At 41.3% G+C, this 12,513-nt stretch overlaps 1 protein-coding gene across 9 annotated transcripts in view; it reads left to right on the plus strand.

The window, feature by feature from the left end:
- The window catches only part of USP49 (ubiquitin specific peptidase 49), a 59,070-nt gene that overhangs the window by 21,663 nt on the left and 24,894 nt on the right, over window positions 1-12,513 (plus strand). For 4 of the 9 annotated variants that reach the window (XM_042849056.2, XM_008173762.4, XM_065591576.1 and 1 more), the window contains exons 2-3: window positions 2,525-2,756; window positions 2,879-3,006. The exons of 2 other annotated variants lie outside the window; for them this stretch is intronic. The gene's annotated coding sequence lies outside the window, so the exon portion shown is untranslated. The remainder of the gene's footprint in view (window positions 1-2,524; window positions 2,757-2,878; window positions 3,007-12,513) is intronic. 3 more of the 9 variants (XM_005308285.5, XM_024110329.3, XM_065591577.1) reach the window with 1 other exon arrangement.

The following is a 12,513-nucleotide window of genomic DNA, read 5'->3' on the forward strand; positions in this document are numbered from 1 at the left end:
TGTATGCTTTACACAGCAGATGCAATCATTGATATCTACATTTGTATAGATTTTTAAATCTATCTTCCATCTTTCATTCTTAAAACATCTGTATATTTTCTGTTGAAATATAGTAGGCCGTGATTAAAAAGTGCAGAGTATCAAGGAAAACGGCACACTGCAGAAATACAACGTGGCTCGTTTTGTTTAATTTCTGTAGCATTTTACTATTGTTAAGGCTTTTTGTTCACCAGGATTTCCATCAAGAATTTAGGTCCTGACTTTGTAAACACTTACATGCATCCGACGAAGTGGGCATTCACCCACGAAAGCTTGTGCTCCAATACGTCTGTTAGTCTTAAAGGTGCCACAGGACTCTCTGTTGCTTTAAACACTTAGGGACATTCTTAATTTTATCAAACTCATATATTTGCAGGATCGGGACATTAGTAAATGCAGAGGGAGGCAGAAAGTCATCTCTTTCAGTCTGAACCCCGAAAGTTTGGAGAATGTGGGAAAGTAAAAACTGGGGGGCAGATCTTTAGCTGGTGTAAATTGGCATAGTTCCATTGACTTTTCTTTAGTGCAGTGACACCAATGTATGCAACATGACATTCTGGCCCTGTCTGTTTTGGTAGTTACCATTTTGGTGTGTAAGGGAAGGAGATGTTAAGGGAAGAAAATGTGTAGAAAACTTAAAGCTCTTAGGGGTAGGGACTGTCTTTTTATTCTGTGTTTGGCAGCACCTACTACAATGGGGTCCTGGTCCATGAATGAGTCTCCTAGGGGTTACAATAATACAAATAACAATTATTAAAGGTTGGTGCGGTCTCTACACAGGGGAGCTTCTAGAGAAACCTTGTTTGTGAATCAGGATCTGTGGTGATGTTGGCGTAGGTTATGGAAATAGAAAACACGGTGAATTTATAGATTCTAAAACCTGGTTGCTCTTATTTTGAGAGACGCAATTATTTCTTTGTATTGTACAGCTAGATTTAAAATAAAAACATGTTCCAACCCAAAGCACTTTTCCGTATCAGATTCTGGTCATTTATCTCTTTTGAAGTCACTCCAGGTTTATACAGGGTAACTAATAGCAGAATTTTGTGCCTTGACTTTTCGCCTTTAATCCCAATGATGGAGATTATAGGAAACAAGTGAAATGTTTGTATTTAATGCTTACTGAGTATATCTGTATATACATCTCAAACACGCAGACTACTCTGACATGATTCTCAACTTGATGCTGATTTTAAAAAACAAAACATCTTAGACTCCTATTAAAATTAATGGAAAAGGTTTTATTTATGCAAGTAAAAAACAGTTATAAGCTCTAAATTGCCGTAAAATGAGAATTACACAGCATTCCAATAACTCAATATAACATCCACGGTTGATGCACAGTTAATTTAAGCATTTTCAAGGACCTTTGGAACCTGTAATGGTGTTTTTTCACATTTTATACTTTCTTGGTAACCCTGTTAAAACAAAACTAAGGTACTGGTTCACTCCATGATCATATAGCATGCCATTAGGGAAACCCAGTTTCTCAACAGCCATCCTCAAAGTTGGTGAGTTCAAAGTTTGATCATCCCATTAAAATGTAGCTATTTTGTGAGCAAATCCTGAGGTCTTTATTCATTTTTTTACTCATCCATTACTCAGGTAAAAGTCAATGGGAGCTTGACTGAATAAGGACCTCCAAATTTGACTGTCGGTGTGTTAAGTATTTGAAACAGAAAATATTATTTTTAGGGTGAGTCAAAATTTTGAGCCAGTGAACCTTGAGGGGAGTCCCTTTCTAAACAAACTTCTAGACTTTTGTGATCTTTTCACTGCATTAAAGGTTGCTTCCCAGAACTCTGTAATTTGAGACTCTTATATAGAGAAAAATTACCTAGCTCATTAGTTCGAGTCAGAATAATTACTTGAAGGTTTAACAGGTCTAACCATCAAAACCTTGCTTAGCAGTCAGAGTTCTACCTCATGGCTCACTGAGTTCAACAGTCTTTGAGTTAAATGGAAAACAGAAAGTTAACATGGAGGCTGTGATACGAACGCAATAAAACCCGCATGAAATTCAAAAGTAAGGCTGATTAGTAAGGTTGAATTTTCTGTTACAAATATTACTTTTGTAAGAAAAGTATGTAATGAGGTATGGAGAAGGATAGTTAGTTTTTCCTTCACAGAATGGTAGAAAACTAATTAGAAGACTTGTAATATTGAGTCTGAGCACAAAAAATCAGACGGTATCCATGACCCTTTCCTCTCATAAGAGAGTTGTGTATACTTGATAGAACGTTGTGTTGTGGGTTTTGTTTCCTCCCCCAAATCCCTTGTAGGGTAGTTACTGCACATGCGGTAGGATGGAGGAGCTAAAGTAGAGATATGAACCTGGCATTTTGTTATGAAGGGGGTGAGATGCATGACGAGCGGGATAACTGGTATGAGGGCGTTTGGTAGCAGTGAGCCACTTGCTTGGGATTTTTGAGTCTTACCTAGAAAGTAAGCTCCAACATGGCTGATGGATGTATTTATCTTGAAGGGTCACAGTCACAGAGAGAGGCATCCCCTGAGATAGCCAGGTTCCAGCCTATTAAAGGCCTAGAAGATCTGAAAGGTGGTGATTTCTCCAGCAAAAGAAAGGAGAAGGGACAAGTCTGCAGTTTGGTCTTCAGATTTGGGAACAAATTCAGCTCTGTTGTAAGCAATAAATGGGAGTTGTGCCTGTATCTGTTTGGCTCTGTCTCTACTGCAACAAGAAGCAGCATGGAGAAGTAAGTCATCTAAAAATAATTAAACAGCCTCCAGCCTCATAAGGTAATATCATGAGTCGTTTCTGCCATGAAAAAAAGGCTTCAATGACCTAGCCCTATCGCTTTCTTTCTCTTCCCCACAGGAAGTTGGCATGGATTGCTGTTGGTTTTATTGGCCCATCCTCTGACTGATCAGACTTGGAACTCTTCGGTCCCTCTGGTATTCTCCAGATCGTAATGGACAGTTGAGTTTGACTCCGGCTATGGCAAAGTGAGTTAATCAGATATTGAATCAGCTAAAAGAACAGGCTCCTTTTTGTAAGAATTTCTTTTCTAAAATGGAAGGGCAGTCTAGTTAATATTTAGTTCCAGGGACAATTCCAGGGCTACCTCCACCTTTTGGTACCTGCATTTATTTCTCTACCTTCCAAAACCATTTTTATTCCTCGGTTTTGCATTATGGGTGCAATATGCCAAGAGATGTGTATGATGGAGTACAGATAGTAGGCTCTTTAAGCTAAAGAACTTAATTAAAAAGTTCAGCAGTTGATACTGAACTAGTGGTAACATTTTGCATGGTCCTAAAGAAGATCTGAGTTTGATTTCAGGTCTGAATTTCCCTTTCGGAAGGTGTTCTGCAAGAGCAGTACATTCAGGCATCATTCACACTAGAAAGGGTTGATGATATAGCAACACTGGCAAGCCCTCCTAGTGGAAACGCATCTTATACCTGCAAAATTGTTCTTTCGACGGCATAACTGATATCAGGTCCTGGAACAAAGTAAGCTTTACTGGAAAACAAACTTTTTTGCCAGTATAACTGCATCTACACTGGAGCTTTTGCCATCCCCGCTTTATCAGTTTGGGGTGTCTGTTATTTTGTTCACACTCAAATCACTATAGTTACGCTGGCAAAACTTTTAAGTGTAGACCAGGCTTCAGTGTGCATTTTCATTACGTTAACAGCAACTTCTGGCTAAGTGGGCAGCATTAATGGGCTCCAGTGGGGGTTTAAAGAAGGTGTGGAGAAAATCTTTGGGACTCTAAGGGATGAAGAGGCCCACCTCAAATAAATGGGGGGAAATACCCTTCTCCTCTGTGTATGATATCTAGTAGCTTGAAATTAAATGAGGATTCAGATCCTGACAGCATGATATACTTTCCCTTGTTCAGGAGGCTGTTGATAAGCTAGCTGACAAGTGGGGAAAAGTCAGGCTGGTACTTTGCATGGCCACAAATATTTTAAATCTGTGTAATTTCAGCATCAAAAACTCATAAGGTCAACAGAGCAGTGTCACAGCCATGGGGAAAAGGACTATAATCCTGGTGGAGAGGATTCAGCCACCCAGGGAATCTCTTAAAGAGTAACAGATGCCTTGTGGAAAAACCCTGATAACAATTACCCGTCAGAATAATTCTTCCTGTGTAGCATGTCTTCTGGGATTTTTTTCTTCTCTCAGTAGGGATCTTAAACAAAAAAAGCAGGATCTTTGTTTTAAACATTCATCTGCTCCTACTGCTGTTTCCCCACATGAAGTCAGAATCCTTTGTTTGTGACGACATAATTACTTACAACAAAGTCAACTGTGATCGCACAGAAGTTTGACTTCATGTGGCGATAAATAGCAGGAGCAGATCAATTCTTAAATATCCTCTTTTAATGCAAATATTCCTATCTGTAAAAGAAATAAGAGAAATACATAATTTTTGTTGAGACCATTCTTATGTATCATAAGATTTCAGAGTCTTTATCTGAAAAATGGACATAGCTCTAAAAGGGTGTCTGGAACAATAGAGGTTGGTTAGCAGAGGGACAGCCATGCAAAATGTAGTGTGCTCAGAGGGCTATATTGAAATGGATTTGAGAGCTAAAGGAATCCCCCTTTTCTGTTTGCCTTTGTGTGATTATTTTCAACCCCTAAACTGTCAGCTAAGTTCCTGGTGGATATCAACTTTGGCCCATAACAAAGCAGCTGTTTCAGCAGGAAAAGATGTGTTATGATATTGTAAACTTAGAAGACAAGGTTTCTAACGTAAGCATTTATGAGCTTGTGTTTTAGAGGTGTGACCTCTTGTTCCATGAAGACACTGGGATTTTTTTAAAGCTCCAAATTTATCCTAGCATAACAAAAACAGTCAGAATTGTTTAGTGCCTTCCTCACCTATAAAATAATTTCAGAGACCGCAATCCTTTTGTTAAAATACTCTCAGCTTCCCGAGTCTAAGGAAAAGAGAGATGCTTTTCATTTTTGTCCCTCATCCAACGCAATGCAGTCTGCTAAAAGCTTTCTATGGCTCATAAGCCTGTCATTTGCCTAAAGGGGCACACAGGTGATAATTTCCACTTTAGTAAAAATATCAGACTGTGGGGGTATTTAACTGAATTCAGCCCTTTTTGAGTCTGTATAGTTCCTAGAATCTTACGACTTAATAATGTGTCTGATAGAAATACACTACCTGCATGAAATCCGTTAACAATCAATTAGCTTCACACCTGAAGAATGGAAGTTGAGAGTGAGGAAGAAGAGGCAAATGTGTTCTGTCACTTATCTTTTAGACTCCAAAAATCTGGTGGACTCCCCCCCCCCCCCCCCCGGTTTGTAGGTTCACAGGGTCCCAGTATCTCTGTTGAGAATCTCTGTTCATATTTCAGAATGGAATCAGAATGATTATTCAGGAGGCTCAGCAGTGGAAGTTGTTTACCTCTGTCCGTGTGAGGCAGGTTTTATCTCTATATCTCCATCCATCCTTCTCAAAAATATCTGCACTTTGTAGGGAAGGAGCACTGTTCCCAGTGTCCAGCTGTGACTTTCGAGCTAGAATTTGAGTCCATCCTTAGACCTTACTATGTCCTTTTCTTTAAGGAGTAGGGAATGTTTGGAATAACTGTGGGTTTGGGTTTTTTTAGACTCGGTTTAATATTGATTTGGAATTGAATGAAAAGCACCTGGAATTCCAGTACCTACCCGCATCCCCTTCACTTTTAGCTTCTTTCATCCTGGTTTGTATGAGTGGCTAAATTCTACAGGGGCCATATTACTAACCTGAAATTCTCAGGTGGAAGTCAAATTAAATAGGATTTATTATTTTTTTTACACTTCCACACTTTTTTTCCCCATTTTGCATTGGCCACCTTTATTTGAAAATTCTAAGATACCAGTGTGGAATGGTTAGCACTCTGGACTCTGAATCCAGCGATCCGAGCCCCCCCCTTTTGTACTTCTAATACAAAAGAGTGAGAACTCAGTTTTTCTCCAACACCAGCTTTCAACCCAGAGCAAATTTTTACAGCACAATATGAACTCCCAGAAATTGTTTAACACTAACATGGTTATAATGAACTCCTCTGAGTTAAAGAAACAGAGCTCATTGTGGAAATTGACATTAAGGTTGAGTTTTAGTCCATCACTCTTGTGTTTATGGTTTCAAACTTAAGCCGACTCTTGAAAGCAGAAAGATGTGCATTAGGCCCCGAGATTTGCTAAAGAGTTTTGTACATTGAAATACAGAGGTAAGATAACACTTGCGTGAGTTTGTTGCAACTCAGAAAGAATAAATAGAGAGCACTAGTCATCTTGAGAGCCTCTTTGTGTGTGTTATTAGCAAAGTATGTTTCAGAATGGCATAAGCTCAGCAAGTACTAGGGGTTTGAGTTTTATTTACCAGACTTTTTTGGTGTTTTTCTACTCTGAGTCACAGCAGCTATTTAATTCTCTGGTCTGATTGCCCTTCCCCTTTCAAAGATGCAATATATTCACAATCTTCTGATGCTTTTGCTAATGTGTTTTTTCTTTTCTTTTCTTTTTCTTTTTTATTTCTTTGGCAGTTGTATTAATTTGCCTCCAGGCCATTTACTTGATAATTTGTCGTCTTGAATAGAGATAATCCAGCAATTCTTGAACATAGAGCAGACAGCTTTTGAGAAAATATGCTTTAGATACAGACTAAAAAATTGCTAGGACTGTTACTACTTGTTAGAGATGGGATTTGAAAGCTTAAGAATAGCAAGTAAGAGTCTTAACTGGGAGAATGGATTTCTGTGCCAAGTGACTACTCCATGGATAGAGAAAAAAGCTGAAAAAAGTGCTTGGTTTTTAACTGAGCAGCCACGTACTATGGGCGCGGAGTCAGCAGATGATTCTGGTGGACAGTACACCAGTAATTTCAAAAAGATGGATCATAGAGTCTGAACAGAGAGAAGTAAGGTAGTGCTAGCACTAGTTTGTCCATTGGTATGTATAGCATTTCCTTCTCCTGAATGGAATGTTAGATTTACTTAACTGTTTATTAGTTTGTAATAGTCTCACTCTCTAGTGGCTTGAGAACAAAATAGAGGCTATAAATTCTACTGTGGTTGACTGCTGTGAGGGACTTTCCTTTAGAGATTTGTGACTTTTTGGAGCAGAAGGTTATGAGTTCTTTCCCCTTCTTCCATGTATGCAGCTAGCTGATGATCCTGTCTCTATCCATGTGGCCAGAGATTGTTACGGAGGAAGGGAGTGTGTTGCTCCTTACTTTGATTGATTTAGACAATCATCTATCTCATTTCTGTCCCCAGTCCCCTGTACCTGACTCTGAACCAGGTAGATGGCTTTTTTTCTTTTTTTTAAACTCTTGTCCATCCCTACTTGTCCAGAAGAACAGGTCAGACAAATGTCAGGATACTGATGCATGGTGTCAAGTATCAGGGGGTAGCCGTGTTAGTCTGTATCTACAAAAACAACAAGGAGTCTGGTGGCACCTTAAAGACTAACAGATTTATTTGGGCATAAGCTTTCGTGAGTAAAAACCTCACTTTTTCGGATGCATAGAGTGAAAGTTACAGATGCAGGCATTATATACTGACACATGGAGAGCAGGGAGTTACTTCACAAGTGGAGAACCAGTGTTGACAGGGCCAATTCAATCAGGGTGGATGTAGTCCACTCCCAATAATAGATGAGGAGGTGTCAATTCCAGGAGAGGAAAAGCTGCTTCTGTAGTGAGCCAGCCACTCCCAGTCCCTATTCAAGCCCAGATTAATGGTGTTGAATTTGCAAATGAATTTTAGTTCTGCTGTTTCTCTTTGAAGTCTGTTTCTGAAGTTTTTTTGTTCAATGATAGTGACTTTTAAATCTGTAATAGAATGACCAGGGAGATTGAAGTGTTCACTTACTGGCTTATGTATGTTACCATTCCTGATAAAAGAAGAACAGGAGGACTTGTGGCACCTTAGAGACTAACAAATTTATTAGAGCATAAGCTTTCGTGGACTATAGTCCACGAAAGCTTATGCTCTAATAAATTTGTTAGTCTCTAAGGTGCCACAAGTCCTCCTGTTCTTCTTTTTGCGGATACAGACTAACACGGCTGCTACTCTGAAACCATTCCTGATGTAATCGGACATCAGGAATGGTAACATACATAAGCCAGTAAGTGAACACTTCAATCTCCCTGGTCATTCTATTACAGATTTAAAAGTCACTATCATTGAACAAAAAAACTTCAGAAACAGACTTCAAAGAGAAACAGCAGAACTAAAATTCATTTGCAAATTCAACACCATTAATCTGGGCTTGAATAGGGACTGGGAGTGGCTGGCTCACTACAGAAGCAGCTTTTCCTCTCCTGGAATTGACACCTCCTCATCTATTATTGGGAGTGGACTACATCCACCCTGATTGAATTGGCCCTGTCAACACTGGTTCTCCACTTGTGAAGTAACTCCCTGCTCTCCATGTGTCAGTATATAATGCCTGCATCTGTAACTTTCACTCTATGCATCCGAAGAAGTGAGGTTTTTACTCACGAAAGCTTATGCCCAAATAAATCTGTTAGTCTTTAAGGTGCCACCAGACTCCTTGTTGTTTTTGTCAGGATACTGAGGATTGCAGAAATGAGAACACACCTAATAATAATCCTGTGGTGTATTCTTGTTCATGCAGTTAAATTACACTTGGACATTAGGGGATGCAAGCAAGTTTAAGGCTGGAGGAGAAAAAAATGAAGCAGAATTGTAGTGCCCAAATCATAGTACTAAAAATAAATATAAATTAGTGCGATAGAAAGGGCTCATTTGCTATAAATACCAACAAGTGAACTGCATGCATGAACACAGGCAAATGCCTTAAGCAAAATAATTCACTAAAGAACACAGTCTAGATCAATTTCACTTGTAAAATGACTAACAGAAACACCATCTCAGAGAGCCTAGAGTTTTTAGGAAACACACTCCTGCAGCATTTTCCTATGAATAATTAAATAAAACCAAGCAGTCCGGTCAGCAGAGTTAAAACAATAAGAATATATTGGCTCACTTTCCTTCAAGAAAAGAAATATGTTACTCTATTGCATTTTACAGGAGGCTATCACAAAACTCATCCTTCCTGCTCTGTTTCATTTCCTTTGCAGCAGTGAACAAACAGAATGGGTATGCTTCTCAGTTTGCCAATTACCATTTTAACTGTGAGATGTTTGATACCTACATGCTCAGTTTTGACTGAATGATAGATTCAGAAGTTCAGTATCCATGTACAATCATAGACTCTTGGCCATTGTATGTGTTCCTTGCAAAAGGATTGGTTAAACAATCAGCAGTTGAACAAAGTTTGTGAGCAATTGCACACAATTTTAGACATGTTTCTCTCTTTTCTCGCTATTGTCAGCTCCAGTTTGAGAACTTCTGAATGTATGCAGCAGAGAGAAAATTCTGCTGTAAGACTTTGAAAAGTAGGCTCCTGTATCAGAATAAAGGGACAAATTAAAAAAATTTCCATCAACATTTTAAAATTAGCTGGCCTAATTAGACTCAAATTGAGCCTTGTTTTTCAATTGTGGGTAAGATTCAAGGATGTTTCCCCTCTCTCCATTATTAATAAAAAAAAATAAGTTAGTATTATTGTAATTCCAGCTCATAGTAGACAGGTGTCTGCAACAGCAAAGCTGCCACTGTTCTTGTTTCCTCTTGCCAGTTTCAGTAGGTGGACTAAATCAATGAAAGGGCCATTGAAGGTGAACTTTCCTCCCACCATTAAAGATGGTCTCCAGGTTGTGGATGAGGGACTTTGCTAGGTTGGTGTGGAGGAACCTTGCTGCTCCCTGTGCTGTACCTTTCCCATGAATAAATGGAGAACTTTCAGTTTCCAGGGCTATCAGTCCAACGCTCCTCCTCATTGCTGAATGTTTCTCTCACACACATGATTAGTTAAAAAAAAAATGTGTCCATTGCCAAATCTCTATAGGTTTCTTCAATCTGTTTCCAAATATGTGACACAAACAGGAAAGGTATAGTACAAAGGATAATAATATATCCACATATTCATTTATAAACACTTCTTACATCTAGTCACTGAAAAATACTTCTCAGATAGTCAGTAAACGTTGTTACAGCAAAACATGGCTAAGTGGCTTCATGTTTTTGTATGCTTTAGTGTTACGAGTTAAAGAAACGTTGTTCGTTTCCTGCCCTAAATGATCACAAAACGTTGCTGTCATGTTTTACCCAGAAGTGGGTGTATTTCAGTGGTGGGTGAAGTTTGTTTTGTCCTTTTAAAAATGCATGAGCAATATCCTGCTCACTCTACGTGAACTGTCCAGGCTAGTAAGCATTATGGACTGGACAGTAAAGGTGAGATCCTTCCCCCTACTCTAGCCCTTTACAGTGGAGTAGTGTGGTAGGAGTTCCTTGGTGCAGGCACTGTGGAAGACAGCTATCAGGCAGCCTCACAAAGAACCTCTCTCAAGCTCCAACGTGGAGGGTGGAGTGTTGGGGGTAGCGGGGTATGTTGGGGCTAAGACACTACACTCAATGCTACAGCACTGGGGAGGTAGGGAAGCCCAGGGAGGCTTCTGTAACTTAGACGGGACCCCAGGGCTGTCTAAATTACAAGCTTAGGGTGTGTGCTCTCCAACCCCTGGAACAGCTCAGGGTTAGTATAGAGCAGGGGTGGGAAAACTACCCAGGGGCCACATCCGGCCCTTGAGACATTTTAATCCAGCCCTCGAGCTCCGGCTGGGAAGCAGGGTCCGGGGCTTGCCCTGCTCCAGCTCTCCAACTGGGGAGCGGGGTCGGGGGTTTGCCCCACTCCGCGCGTACTGTGGCTCTGCGCGTCTCCCGGACACAGTGGCATGTCTCTTCGCCCCCCCCACCCCCCGGCTTCTACGCATAGGGCAGCCAAGGTGCTCCGCATGCTGCCTCCTCCTAAGCACCACCCCCGCAGCTCCCATTGGCCGTAGTTCCCGGCCAATGGGAGCTGCAGGGGCGGGACAGGGCAGTGTGCAGAGCCTTCTGGCTGCGCCTCCGTGTAGGAGCTGGAGGGGGGACATGCCCCTGCTTCTGGGAGCTGCTTGAGGTAAGCGACACCCGGAGACTGTACCCCTGACCCCCTCTCATGCCCACACCCTCACCTGCAGCCCTGATCCCCCTCCTGCCCTCTGAACCCCTTGGTCCCAGCCTGGAGCACCCTCCTGCACCCCAAACCCTCATCACCAGCCCCACCCCAGAGCCCGCACCCCCAGCTGGAACCCCCCCCCCCTCCCCCGCATCCCAGCCCCCTGCCCCAGTCCAGAGCCCCCTCCTGCACACTGAACTCCTCATTTCTGGCCCCACCACAGAGCCTGCACCCGTAGCCGGAGCCCTCACCCCCTCCCGCACCCCAACCCCAATTTTGTGAGCATTCATGGCCCGCCATACAATTTCCATACTCAGATGTCGCCCTCGGGCCAAAAAGTTTGCCCACCCCTGGTATAGAGCAACTACAAAAGTGGCTTAAAGCCACCTTAGCCCCTGTTTCCCCGGGACTGTGGGTTTTATTCTACGCTTCTTAGAGATGCAGCACAGAATCTCACCCCAAGTAAATTACAGGGTTAGGAGGACCCATGTAAGTAAGGAAAGTGGATTTGGCACCATTTTTAAGCACTATGGGATCCTTGTAGATTATAGTTGCTTAAGCAACAGTTCATTGAACCCTTGCTGGTGGTCCACCAGAGAGCTGGCAGGTTGCATGGTGTTGGCTTTTTCTTTCTTTCCATCTGTTTAATGTATTTTTTAGCTGTCTTTTAATGCAGTTTAGCACTTCCCCATGTATCATATCTCCATCCAGAGCAATCACTGCTTTTCAGCGATTCATGAGGCGGGAAAATAACCCAAGCAGTCAGCAATTGGCAGAGGAGGTGTCTGTGAGATAATCTTTGTTAAAATGAGACCCACAGCCTGGAAAAGTTTGAGATGTCCCATGCTAGATAAAAGGTGCCTGTAAAGCGAAGTTACTGTAATTTCAACAAAAAAGAGATAACCACTTAGAACAAAAAGCAAGTTAAGAAAATATGCTAGGATGTTAACTTTCCAGTATTAAACCCTGCCGTTATTCAGTTTATACTAGACCTACTTATTCAACCATATGAACTAATGTTTGATAGTTGTGACATTTTAAATTACTTCAGCTCTCTACAGGCTTTGCAATAAGATTAATTATTTTTCCCTGGAACTATTTTCAGCTTCCAGTTTTCTTCTCTTTTTTGTGTTCCTTTAGCTCATGCTCTTTATTTTTCCCCACTACTTTGGTCCGTGTTGACTTCATCCTCTCCTCTGAAAAAGGAAGTAGCTGGCAGTCGTTGGTATGGTTGCATAAAAACAGAGACAGGCTGACCTCTGTCTTCTGTTATGTGCATACAGCTCTTGCTAACTTCACTAATGAGAGTTACCTGCATGTGTCTGTGGGCAGAATAGGAACCACAGACATCGGTGGGTCCCTTCATTACACTCGTTGCTGAGAAACTCGTACTTTGAGACCTCAGACCT

The sequence above is a fragment of the Chrysemys picta genome, chromosome 4 (assembly GCF_011386835.1).
Source record: "Chrysemys picta bellii isolate R12L10 chromosome 4, ASM1138683v2, whole genome shotgun sequence".
Classification (NCBI taxonomy): Eukaryota; Metazoa; Chordata; order Testudines; family Emydidae; genus Chrysemys; species Chrysemys picta.